Raw genomic sequence first — 13,373 nt, 5'->3', positions numbered from 1 at the left:
GATCAGTATGGAGGGAGTGCAGCATTGTCAGAGGGTCAGTGTGGAGGCAGTGAAGCATTGTCAGAGGGTCAGTGTGGAGGGAGTGCAGCATTGGCAGAGGATCAGTGTGGAGGGAGTGCAGCATTGCCTGACGGTCAGTGTGGAGGGAGTGCAGCATTGTCAGAGGATCAGTGTAGAGGGAGTGCAGCACTGTTATACGGTCAGTGTGGATTGAGTGCAGTATTGTGAGAGGGTCAGTATGCAGGGAGTGCAGCATTGTCAGACGGTCAGTGTGGAGCGAGTGCAGCATTGTCAGAGGATCAGTGTGGAGGGAGTCCAGCATTGTCAGAGGATCAGTGTGGAGGTAGTGCAGCATTGTCAGTGGGTCAGTACTGAGGGAGTGCTGCACTGTCAGTCGGTCAGTGTGGAGATAGTGCAGCATTTTGAGAGGGTCTGTATGGAGGTAGTGCAGCATTGTCAGAGGGTCAGTTCTGAGGGAGTTCAGCATTGTCAGAGGGTCAGTACTGAGGGAGTGCTGCACTGTCAGACAGTCAGTGTGGAGGGAGTGCAGCACTGTCAGAGGGTCAGTGTGGAGGGAGTGCAGCATTGTCAGAGGGTCAGTGTGGAGAAAATGCAGCATTGTGAGAAGGTCAGTGTGGAGCGAGTCCAACATTGTAATAGGTTCAGTGTGGAGGGAGTGCAGCATTGTCAGAGGATCAGTGTGGAGGGAGTGCAGCATTGTCAGATGGTCAGTGTGGAGGGAGGGCAGCATTGTCAGAAGGTCAGTGTGGAGGGAGTGCAGCATTGTCAGAGTGTCAGTGTGGTGTGTGTGCAGCATTGTCAGAGGATCAGTGTGGAGGGAGTGCAGCATTGTCGGAGGTCAGTGTGGCGGGTGTGCAGCATTGTCAGAGGGTCAGTGTGGAGGGAGGGCAGCATTGTCAGAGGTTCAGTGTGGAGGGAATGCAGCATTGTCAGAGGATCAGTATGGAGGGAGTGCAGCATTGTCAGAGGGTCAGTGTGGAGTGAGTGCAGCATTGTCAGACGGTAAGCATGGAGGGAGTGCAGTATTGTCAGAGGATCAGTGTGGAGGGAGTGCAGCATTATCAGAGGATCAGTGGGGAGGGAGTGCAGCATTATCAGAGGATCAGTGGGGAGGGAGTGCAGCATTATCAGAGGATCAGTGGGGAGGGAGTGCAGTATTGTCAGAGGGTCAGTGTGGAGGGAGTGCAGCATTGTCAGAGGATCAGTGTGGAGTGAGTGCAGCGTTGCCAGAGGATCAGTGTGAAGGGAGTGCACACTCAAAGAGTCATTACTGCGGGAGTGCTACACGGTCAGTGTGTCAGTTCTGAGGGACTGTTGTTTCAGTGGGTCAGTACTGAGGGAGTTCTGCTCTGTCGGAGTGTCAGTACTGAGAAAATTCCACGTTATCGGAGGGTCAGTACCGAGGGAGTTGTGCACTGTGAGAGCATCTGTATTGAGGGAGTGCCACATTGTCGGAGGGTCAGTCCTGAGGGAATGCCACACTGCATGAGTATCAGTACTGAGGGAACGCTGCGCTGCAGTAATGTCAGTACAAAAAGAGCGCTGCAAAGTCAGAGGGTCAGGACTGAGGGAATGCTGTTGTGTCAGAGTGTCATAACTGAGGAAATGCTGTTCTGTCAGAGGGTCAGGACTGAGGGAGCACCAGACTGTCAGAGGGTCAGTACTGAGGGAGTGCTGCATTGTCAGATGGGTCAGTACTGAGGGAGCACCAGACTGTCAGAGGGTCAGTACTGAGGGAGTGCTGCACTGTCAGATGGTTCAGTACTGAGGGAGCACCACACTGTCAGAGGGTCAGTACTGAGGGAGTGCTGCACTGTCAGAGGTTTAGTACTGAGGGAGTGCTGCACTGTCAGAGGATCAGTACTGAGTGAGTGCTGCACTGTCAGAGGGTCAGTACTGAGGGAGCGGTGCATTCACTGAGGGTTAGTACTGAGGGAGCGCTACACTGTAAGAATGTCAGAACTAAAGGAGCGCTGCACTGTCAAAGAGCTGCACTGCCAGAGGGTCAGTACTGAGGGTGTACCGCACTGTCACACGGGCGGTATGGGGACAGTGCCACACTGTCAGACGGTCAGTGCTGAGGAATTTCTGCACTGTGTGAGTGTCAGTACCGAGGGAATACCGCACTGCCAGAGGGTCAGTACTGAGGGATCACTGCGCTGTCAGAGGGTCAGTACTGAGGGACTGCTGCATTACCAGAGGGCCATTTCGGAGAAGTACTACACTGTCAAAGGGTCAGTACTGAGGGAGCAACTCACTGTCAGAGGTTCAGTCCAGAGGGGAATGCCTGCACTTTCTGAGGCTCAGTACTCTGAGAGCACTGCACCATCAGAGGGTCAGTACTGAACGAGCACTACACTGTCATGGGGTCAGAACTAAGGGAGCATGCACTATCAAAAGGTCACTACTGAGGGAGCGCTACACAGTGAGAGTGTCAGTTCTGAGTGAGTGCTATTTCAGAGGGTCAGTACTGAGGGAGTGCTGCACTGTCAGAGGGTCAGTACTGAGAGAGTGCTGCACTGTCAGAGGGTCAGTTCTGAGGGAGTGCTGCATTGTCAGAGAGTCAGTACTGAGTGAGCACCACACGGTCAGGGTTTCAGTCCACACGGCAAGCCTCACTGGCAGTGGATTTGAACTGAAAGAGCACTGCACCATCGGAGGGTCAGTACTGAGGGAGTGCCTTATTTACAGAGGGTCAGTACTGAGGGAGTGCCTCATTGACAGAGGGTCAGTACTGAGGGAGTGCCTCATTGACAGTGGGGTCAGTACTGAGGGAGTGCTGCACTGTCAGATAGACAATACTGAGGCACTGCTGGACTGTCAGATGTGCAGGACCGTGGCAGAGGGTCAGTACTGAGGGAGTGCGACACTGACAACGAGTCAGTACTGAGGCAGTGCGGTACTGTCAGAGTGTCAGTTACTGTAAGAGGATTTGGGCTGAGATTGGGCCACACTGTTGGAGGTCAGTACGGGGTCACTTCCACACAGTCAGAGAGTCAGTACTGAGGGAGTGGATCACTATCACAGGATCAGTGTGGCGGGAGTGCAGCATTGTTAGAGGATCAGTGTGGAGGGTGTGCAGCATTGTCTGAGGGTCGGTGTAGAGGGAGTGCAGCATTGTCAGAGGGTCAGTGTGGAGGGAGAGCAGCATTGGCAGAGGAGCAGTATGGAGGGAGTGCAGCAATGTCAAAAGATCAGTCTGGAGGGAGTGCAGCATTGTCAGAGGGTCAGTATGGAGGGAGTGCAGCATTGTCAGAGGGTCAGGATGGAGGGAGTGCAGCATTGTGAGAGTATCAGTATGGAGGGAGTGCAGCATTGTCAAAGGATCAGTGTGGAGGGAGCGCAGCATTGTCAGAGGATCAGTATGGAGGGAGTGCAGCATTGTCAGAGGGTCAGTGTGGAGGGAGTGCAGCATTGTCAGAGGGTCAGTGTGGAGGGAGTGCAGCATTGTCAGAGGAACAGTCTGGAGGGACTGCAGCATTGTCAGAGGGTCAGTACAGAGGGAGTGCTGCACTGTCAGACGGTCAGTGTGGAGGGAGTGCAGCATTGTCAGAGGGTCAGTATGGAGGGAGTGCAGCATTGTCAGAGGGTCAGGATGGAGGGAGTGCAGCATTGTGAGAGGATCAGTATGGAGGGAGTGCAGCATTGTCAAAGGATCAGTGTGGAGGGAGTGCAGCATTGTCAGAGGATCAGTATGGAGGGAGTGCAGCATTGTCAGAGGGTCAGTGTGGAGGGAGTTCAGCATTGTCAGAGCGTCAGTACTGAGGGAGTGCAGCATTGTCAGATGGTCAGTGTGGAGGGATTGCAAAATTGTCAGAGGGTCAGTGTGGAGGGAGTGCAGCATTGTCAGTGGGTCAGTGTGGAGTGAATGCAGCATTGTCAGAAGGTCAGTATGGAGGGAGTGCAGCATTGTCAGAGGTTCAGTATGGAGGGAGTGCAGCATTGTCAGAGGGTCAGTATGGAGGGAGTGCAGCATTGTCAGAGGATCAGTATGGAGGGAGTGCAGCATTGCCAGAGGGTCAGTGTGGCGGGAGTGCAGCACTGTCAGACGGTCAGTGTTGAGGGAGTGCAGCATTGTCAGACGGTCAGTGTGGAGGGAGTGCAGCATTGTCAGAGGATCAGTGTAGACGGAGTGCAGCATTGTCAGAGGGTCAGTATGGAGGGAGTGCAGCATTGTCAGAGGATCAGTATGGAGGGAGTGCAGCATTGCCAGAGGGTCAGTGTGGCGGGAGTGCAGCACTGTCAGACGGTCAGTGTTGAGGGAGTGCAGCATTGTCAGACGGTCAGTGTGGAGGGAGTGCAGCATTGTCAGAGGATCAGTGTAGACGGAGTGCAGCATTGTCAGAGGGTCAGTATGGAGGAAGTGCAGCATTGTCAGATGGTCAGTGTGGAGGAAGCGCAGCATTGTCAGAGGGTCAGTGTGGAGGGAGTGCAGCATTGCCAGATGGTCAGTACTGAGGGAGTGCTGCATTGTGAGAGGATCAGTATGGAGGGAATGCAGCACTGCCAGACGGTCAGTGTGGAGGGAGTGCAGTATTGTCAGAGGGTCAGGACGGAGTGATTACAGCATTGTCAGAGGATCATTGTGGAGGGAGTGCAGCAATGTCAAAGGTTCAGTGTGGAGGGATTGCAGCATTGTCTGAGGATCAGTGTGGAGGGAGTGCAGCATTGTCAGACGGTCAGTGTGGAGCGAGTGCAGCATTGTCAGAGGATCAGTGTGGAGGAAGTGCAGAATTGTCACAGGATCAGTGTGGAGATAGTGCAGCATTGTGAGAGGGTCTGTATGGAGGTAGTGCAGCATTGTCAGAGGGCCAGTGTGGAGGGAGTGATGCACTGTCAGAGGGTCAGTGTGGAGGGAGTGCAGCATTGTGAGAGGGTCTGTATAGAGGTAGTGCAGCATTGTCAGAGGGCCAGTGTGGAGGGAGTGATGCACTGTCAGACGGTCAGTCTGGAGGGAGTGCAGCATTGTCAGAGGGTCAGTGTTGAGGGAGTTCAGCATTGTCAGAGAGTCATGATGGGGGATTGAAGCAGTGTCAGAGGGTCAGTGTGGAGTAAGTGCAGTATTGTCAGAGAGTCAGAGTAGAGGTATTGTTGTGCAGTGAGAGAGTCAGTAATGACGATGTCCTCACTCTCTGACGGTCAGTACTAATGGATGGCCATGCTGGCCTTGCTGCCAGAGTGTCACACTGTGAGAGGGTTACTACTGAGGGAGCCCTGCACTGTGAAAGTGTTAGAACTGAGGGAGCACAGCACTGAGGGGATTAGTACTGAGGGATCACCACGCTGTGATGGGTTCAGTCCTGAGGGAGCGTCACGCTTTGTGCCGGACAGTCAGTACTTAGTGATTTCTGCATTGCCAGAGGGTTAGTACTGAGAGAGTGATGCACACTCAAAGGGTCATTACTGAGGAAGTACTACACGGTCAGTGTCAGTTCTGAGGGAGTGTTGTTTCAGACGGTCAGTACTGAGGGAGTTCTGATCTGTCGGAGGGTCTGTACTGAGAAAATTCCACGTTATCGGAGGGTCAGTACCGAGGGAGTGGTGCACTGTGAGAGCATCTGTATTGAGAGAGTGCCACATTGTCGGAGGGTCAGTACTGAGGGAATGCCACACTGCATGAGTATCAGTACTGAGGGAATGCTGCACTGTAGAAATGTCAGTAGAAAAAAAGCACTGCAGAGTCAGAGGGTCAGTGCTGTGGGAATGCGGTTCTGTCAGAGGGTCAGTGCTGAGGGAGTGCTGCAATGCCAAAGGGTCTGTACGGAGGGAGTGCTGCACTGTCAGAGGGTCAGCACTGAGGGAGTGCTGCACTGTCAGATGGGTCAGTACTGAGGGAGCACCACACGGTCAGTGGGTCAGTACTGAGGGAGTGCTGTACTGCCAGAGGGTCTGTACGGAGGGAGTGCTGCACTGCCAGATTTTCTGAACGGAGGGAGTGCTGGACTGTCAGAGAGTCAGTCCTGAGGGAGTGCTGAACTGCCAGAGGGTCTGTACGGAGGGAGTGCTGCACTGCCAGATTTTCTGTACGGAGGGAGTGCTGGACTGTCAGAGGATCAGTCTGAGGAAGAGCTGCACTGTCAGAGAGTCAGCACTACGGGTATGCCGTACTGTCGGAGGGTCAGTACTGAGCGAGTGCTGCACTGCCAGAGGTTCACTATTGAGGCCGTGCTGCACTGTCAGAGGGTCAGTAATGGGGGATTGTCGCAATGTTAGAGGGTAAATCTGGGGGCAGTGCTGCACTGTGAGAATGTCAGTACTGAGGGAGCGCTGCACTCTCAGACGGTCAGGACTGAGGGAGTGCCACACTGTCAAAGGATCATGACTGAGGGAGTGTTGCACTGTCAGCGCATCAGTCTGGGGCATACCTGCGTTGTAAGAGAGTCAGTACTGAGTGAGTGCCACACTATCAGATGGGCTGAACGGCCTAATTTCTGCTCCCATGTCTTGTGGTCTAAGAGGAATATCTGAAATTGTTCCAGTACATTTCTGCCTCTGCGTCCTTCATACCCTGCTCAGCAACGATTCCCACGTCCAGGTTCCAGAGACTGTGTTCAAACAGACCGTCTTCATTTGGTTACAACCCTCTTTTCCCAGGGATCGAGTTTTCGTTTCGTGTGACTGACCTGCCAGCTTAAAGGGATATTTTCATGCTGCAGGGCTGAGGTTTATTCCTCATCCCAAATGAATCCCACTGTCCCACACTCAGCACAGTCGTGTGTTCCTTATTTCTGAGCTTCCCAATACTAATCCACATCCAGACTGACATCCCAAACTCCTCCGAATAGAATGGCAGACTATTTGCCTGGGAGCGAGGAGTGCTAAGAGAGGAAATAAAAATCTGAAAGGGCTTTAAAGTGACATTAAGGGTGAATTGATAATGAGAGAAAGAGTAGGTTGTGGAACACAGTGAGAATTTGTGCATAGACCCAGAGGCTGCAGTGAATGGATGCATTTTGTCAATGCTCATTGGGACAGGGACGGTATGAAATCGTGGAGATGCTCTGTGATACAATTAAATTAATTAGCATATATATATATATATATATATAGGGAGATGGTTCTGAGTGGTCTGGCCTTCTTACAACCCCATAAATCTCCAAAAGATGGTGGAAATGTATCTCAGTTTAGCGAATGAGGTGATGGAGGAAGTAGCAGGTACACTTGCAAACATTTTCAAATCCCCTCTGGCCACAGGAGAGGTGCCGTCGGACTGACCATGTGGTGCTGTCATTCAAGAAGGAAGATGGGATATACCAGGCAGCCACAGGCCCGTCAGGCTAATAACGTGGGTTGGACGTCTGTTGGAAGCAATTTTGGGAGATAGAATTAATCAGCATTTACAGAGACTGGAGTTCATGAAGAATAGTCAGAATGGTTGTGTTAAGGGGAGGTCAGGTCTGACCAATGGGATTGCACTTTTTAAGGAGGTGACCAGGTGTGCGAATAAGGGCAATACTTTCCTGTCGCCTGCTTGGAGGTCAGTAAGGCTTTTATCAGGACCCAGACTGGAAACTGATAGTGAACATAAAAACTCAAGATCCAAGGAATTTGGCACAGAATGCTGAGTGGCAGGAAGCAGAAAGTGATGGCCCAATTAGAAATTTCTGTCTGTTCATGTCTCACTGTTGGGGTCTTGCTGATGTGGCTGGGAAAAAATAATTAGATTTGAATGGTGGATGGTTAATCATTGGGTTAATGAATGATATGAATGGATGACCAAGGAGACAGATGAGAAGGTTTCACATGGTAGACTGCTTAGTAAAAGGTTAGATGAGATGACATCAGTGCCTCAGTGGTTTGATTCTAACTCCCGGTGACTGTCTGTGTGGAGTTTACACATTCTCTCTGTTTCTGTGCGGGTTCCCTCCGGGTGATCCAGTTCCCTCCCACCGCCCAAAGATGCCATGGGAAATGCAATATTACAGGGACAGGGTAGAGGATGTGAGTCTGGGTGGGATGCAGTTGAGACAATCAGTGTGGAGCCAATGAACGGAATGGCTTGCTTCTACACTGTAGGAATTCTAAAATTAATCCAGAGAGACAAGTCATGTTCTGGGGACCTGGGCTCCTATCTTGGAAAGGGGTGGATGTGGGTCCTTACAGTCTGAAGGGGTTTGAACACAATCTGAGGGGGGGGGGGGGGGGGGGGGGGGGCTAGGCTGAGCCCTGAAGTATTGAGGATGTGAATGTTTTGTGGAGCTACTGTCTGAGGGGCTTTGGGGTTAAACACAACAAAGTGAGGCTTTCTTCGGTATTGAGGGAGAACTATCTGAGGAATTGAGGGAGCATTATCTTAGGTACAGAGGATCACTTTCTGACGTACTGAAGAAGCACTATCTGAGGTATTGAGGGAGCGGTTTCTTAGATATTGAGGGAGCACTTTCTGAGGTACTGAGGGAGCACTTCCTGAGGTATTGAGGGAGCACTTTTTGAGGTATTGAGGGAGCACTATCTGAAGTATTGAGGGAGCAATTTCTGAGGTATTGAGGGAGCACTATCTGAGGTAGTGAGGGAGAACTATCTGAAAAAATGTGGGAGCCCTTTCTGAGGTATTGGGGAGCACTTTCTGAGGTATTGAGGGAGAACTATCTGAAGTATTGAGGGAGCACTATCTGATGTATTTAGGGAGTACTATCTGAAGTATTGAGTGAGCACTATCTGAGGTATTGAGGGAGAACTATCTGAGATATTGACGGAGAACTATCTGAAGTATTGAGGGAGCACTCTCTGCGGTACTGAGGGAGAACTATCTGAGGTACTGAGAGATCACTTTCTGACGTACTGAGGAAGCACTATCTGAGGTATTGAGGGAGCAGTTTCTTAGATATTGAGGGAGCACTTTCTGAGGTACTTAGGGAGCACTTTCTGACATATTGAGTGAGAAATATCTGAGGTATTGAGGGAGCACTATCTGAGGTATTGAGGGAGAACTATATGAGCTATTGAGGGAGCACTATCTGAAAAATTGTGGGAGCACTTTCTGAGCTACTGAGGGAGCACTTTCTGAGGTATTGAGTGAGGAATATCTGAGGTACTGAGAGACCACTTTCTGAGGTACTGAGGGAGAACTATCTGAGGTACTGAGCGAGCACTTTCTGAGGTACTGAGGGATCACTTTCTGAGGTATTGAGGGAGCACTTTCTGAGATATGTAGGGAGCACTTTCTGAGGTACTGAGGGAGAACTATCTGAGGTACTGAGGGAGCACTCTCTGAGGTACTGAGAGATCACTTTCTGAGGTATTGAGGGAGCACTTTCTGAGATATTTCGGGAGCACTTTCTGAGGTACTGAGGGAGAACTATCTGAGGTATTGAGGGAGCACGTTCTGAGGTACTGAGGGAGAGCTATCTGAGCTACTGAGGGAGCACTTTCTGAGATACTGAGGGATCACTTTCTGAGGTATTCAGGGAGCACTTTCTGAGATATTTAGGGAGCACTTTCTGAGGTACCGAGGCAGAACTATCTGAGGTACTGAGGGAGAACGTTCTGAGGTATTGAGGGATCACTTTCTGAGATATTGAAGCAGCACTTTCTAAGGTATTGAGGGAGCACTGTCTGAGGTATTGAGGGATCAATTTCTGAGATATTGAGGGAGCACTTTCTGAGGTACTGAGGGAGAACTATCTGAGGTACTGAGGGAGCGCTATCTGAGGTATTGAGGGATCACTTTCTGAGATATTGAGGGAGCACTTTCTGAGGTACTGAGTGAGAGGGATAAGTGTGCACTACAGGGCAAATTATGATGCTGTGAGGCATGACTTAGGATGTGTGGCCTGGAAAAGTAAGCTTCAAGGCAAGGGTGTAATTGATATGTGGAGCTTGTTCAAGGAGCAACTATTGAGTGTCCTTGATAAGTATGTACCTGTCAGTCTGGGAGGAAAGGGTCGTGTGAGGGAGCCGTGATTTAATAAGGAATTGGAATCCCTTGTTAAATGGAAGGGGGCGGCCTGTGTAAAGATGAGGCGTGAAGGTTCAATTGGGGCGATTGAGAGTTATAAGGTAGCCAGGAAGGACCTGAAGAGAGAGCTAAGAGCAACAAGGAGGGGACATGAAAGGTCCTTAGTTGGTAGGATTAGTGAAAACCCTAAGGCTTTCTATAGGTATGTCAGGAATAAAATAATGACTAGGGTAGGAAAAGGTCCAGTCAAGGATAGTAGTGGGAAGTTGCGTGTGGAGGCTGAAGAGATTGGGGAGACACTGAATGAATACTTTTCGTCAGTATTCAATCAGGAACAGGACATTGTTGTCAATGTGAGTACTGAGTCACAATTAAGTAGTATGGAAGCCTTTGAGGTATGTAGAGAAGAGGTGTTGGAAATTCTGGAAAGGGTGAAAATAGATAAGTCCCCTGGGCCTGATGGCATTTATCCTAGGATTCTCTGGGAAGCAAGGGAGGAGATTGCAGAGCCATTGGCCTTGATTTTTATGTCCTCGTTGTCTACAGAAGTAGTGCCAGAAGATTGGAGGCTAGCAAATGTGGTTCCCTTGTTGAAGAAGGGGAGTAGGGATAACCCTAGTAACTATAGGCCGGTGAGTCTCACTTCTGTTGTGGGCAAAATCTTAGAGAGAATTGTAAGGGATAGGATTTATGAACATCTGGATAGGAATATTGTGATCAAGGATAGTCAGCATGGTTTTGTGAAGGGCAGGTCGTGCCTCACAAACCTTATTGAATTCTTTGAGAAGGTGACTAAGGAGGTGGACGAGGGGAAAGCAGTAGATGTGGTGTATATGGATTTTAGTAAGGCGTTTGATAAGGTTTCCCATGGTAGACTACTGCAAAAAATACGGAGGTATGGCATTGAGGGTGAGTTGGAGGTTTGGATTAGGAGTTGGCTGGCTGGAAGAAGACAGAGGGTAGTAGTTGATGGCAAACGTTCATCTTGGAGTGCCGTCACTAGCGGTGTTCAGCAAGGATCTGTTTTGGGACCATTGCTGTTTGTCATTTTTATAAATGACCTGGAGGAGGGGTTAGAAGGTTGGGTGAGCAAGTTTGCGGATGATACGAAAGTCGGAGGAGTTGTAGACAGTGAGGAAGGATGTGGCAGGTTACAGCGAGAAATAGATAAGCTGCAGAACTGGGCAGAAAGGTGGCAAATGGAGTTCAATGCAGCTAAGTGTGAGGTGATTCACTTTGGTAAGAGTAATAAAAAGATGGGGTACTGGGCTAACGGTCGGATACTTGGTAGTTTGGATGAGCAGAGGGATCTTGGTGTCCATGTACACAAATCTTTGAAAGTTGCCACCCAGATAAATAGTGCGGTGAAGAAGGCATATGGCGTACTGGCTTTTATTGGTAGAGAAATTGAGTTCCGGAGTACTGAGGTCATGTTGCAGTTGTATAAGACTCTGGTGCGGCCGCATCTGGAGTATTGTATGCAGTTTTGGTCGCCATACTATAGGAAGGATGTGGAGGCACTGGAACGGGTGCAGAGGAGGTTTACCAGGATGTTGCCTGGTATGGTAGGAAGATCGTATGAGGAAAGGCTGAGGCACTTGGGGTTGTTTTCATTGGAGAAAAGAAGGTTTAGGGGTGACTTGATAGAGGTGTACAAGATGATTAGGGGTTTAGATAGGGTCGACAGTGAGAATCTTTTTCCACGTATGGAGTCAGCTATTACAAGGGTGCATAGCTTTAAATTAAGGGGGGGTTGGGTAGGTATAGGACAGATGTTAGGGGTATGTTCTTTACTCAGCGAGTCGTGAGTTCATGGAATGCCCTGCCAGTAGCAGTGGTGGACTCTCCCTCATTTTGGGCATTTAAGCGGGCATTGGACAGGCATATGGAGGATAGTGGGCTAGTGTAGGTTAGGTGGGCTTGGATCGGCGCAACATCGAGGGCCGAAGGGCCTGTACTGCGCTGTATTCTTCTATGTTCTGTGTTCTAACTATCTGAGGTACTGTGGGAGAATAATCTGAGGTATCGAGGGAGAACTTTCTGAGGTCTTAAGGGAGTACTATCTGAGTTATTGAGGGAGCACTATCTGAGGTACTGAGGAAGCACTATCTGAGGCATTGAGGGAGAACTATCTGAGGTACTGAGGGAGCACTTTCTGAGGTACTGAGGGAGCACTTTCTGACGTATTGAGGGAGCACTTTCTGAGGTCTTGAGGGAGTATTATCTGAGGTGCTGTGAGAGAACTATCTGGGGTACTGAGGGAGCACTTTCTGAGGTATTGAGGTACCACTATCTGAAATATTGAGGGAGCACTTTCTGAGGAATTGAGGGAGCACTGTGTGAGGTCCTGAGGGAGAACTATCTGAAGTATTGAGGGAGAACTATCTGAAATATTGAGGGAGCACTTTCTGAGATATCGAGGGAGCACTATCTGAAGTACTGAGGGAGCACTATCTGAAGTACTGAGGGAGAACTATCTGAAGTACTGAGGGAGAACTATCTGAAGTATTGAGGGAGCACATTCTGCGGTATTGAGGGAGAACTCTATGAGATATTGAGGGAGAACTATCAGAGGTATTGAGGGAGCACTTCTGAGGTATTGGGGAAGCACTTATTGCGGTACTGAGGGAGCACTATCTGAGGAATTGAGGGAACATTATCTAAGGTACTGAGGAAGAACGATGTGAGCTATTGAGGGGGCGCTTTCTGAGGTATTGAGGGAGCACTTTCTGAGGTACTGAGGGAGAACTATCTGAGGTACTGAGGGAGCACTATCTGAGGTATTGAGGGATCACTTTCTGAGGTATTGAGGAGGACTTTCTGAGATACTGAGGAAGAAGTATCTGAGGTCCTGAGGGAGCACTTTCTGAGAGATTGAGGGAACACTTTCTTCGGTATTGAGGGAGCACTTTCTGAGGTACTGAGGAAGAACTATCTGAGGTACAGAGGGAGCACTTTCTGAGGTATTGAGGGAGCACTATCAGAGGTACTGAGGGAGCACTTTCTGAGGTACTGAGGGAGATCTATCTGAGGTACTGAGGGAGCACTTTCTAAGGTATTGTGGGAGAACTATCTGAGGTACTGAGGGAGCACTTTCTGAGGTATTGAGGGAGCACTTTCTGAGGTATTGAGGGAGGACTTTCTGATGTACTGAGGGAGCACTTTCTGTGGTACTGAGGGAGTTCTTTCTGTGGTACTGAGGGAGTACTTTCTGAGATATGGAGGGAGAACTTCCTGAGGTACTGAGGGAGCACTTTCTGTGGTACTGAGGGAGTTCTGTCTGTGGTAACTGAGGGAGTACTTTCTGAGGTCTTGAGGGATCACTTTCTGAGGTATTGAGGGAGAACTTTCTGAGGTACTGAGGGAGCACTTTCTGTGGTACTGAGGGAGTACTTTCTGAGGCACTGAGGGAGAACTTTCTGAGATATGGAGGGAGAACTTCCTGAGGTACTGT

The sequence above is a fragment of the Chiloscyllium plagiosum genome, unplaced genomic scaffold (genome assembly GCF_037043375.1).
Source record: "Chiloscyllium plagiosum isolate Xiang-an unplaced genomic scaffold, Cpla_swu_hap1 HiC_scaffold_44, whole genome shotgun sequence".
Taxonomy (NCBI): Eukaryota; Metazoa; Chordata; class Chondrichthyes; order Orectolobiformes; family Hemiscylliidae; genus Chiloscyllium; species Chiloscyllium plagiosum.
Note: the sequence above shows the minus strand (reverse complement) of the source record.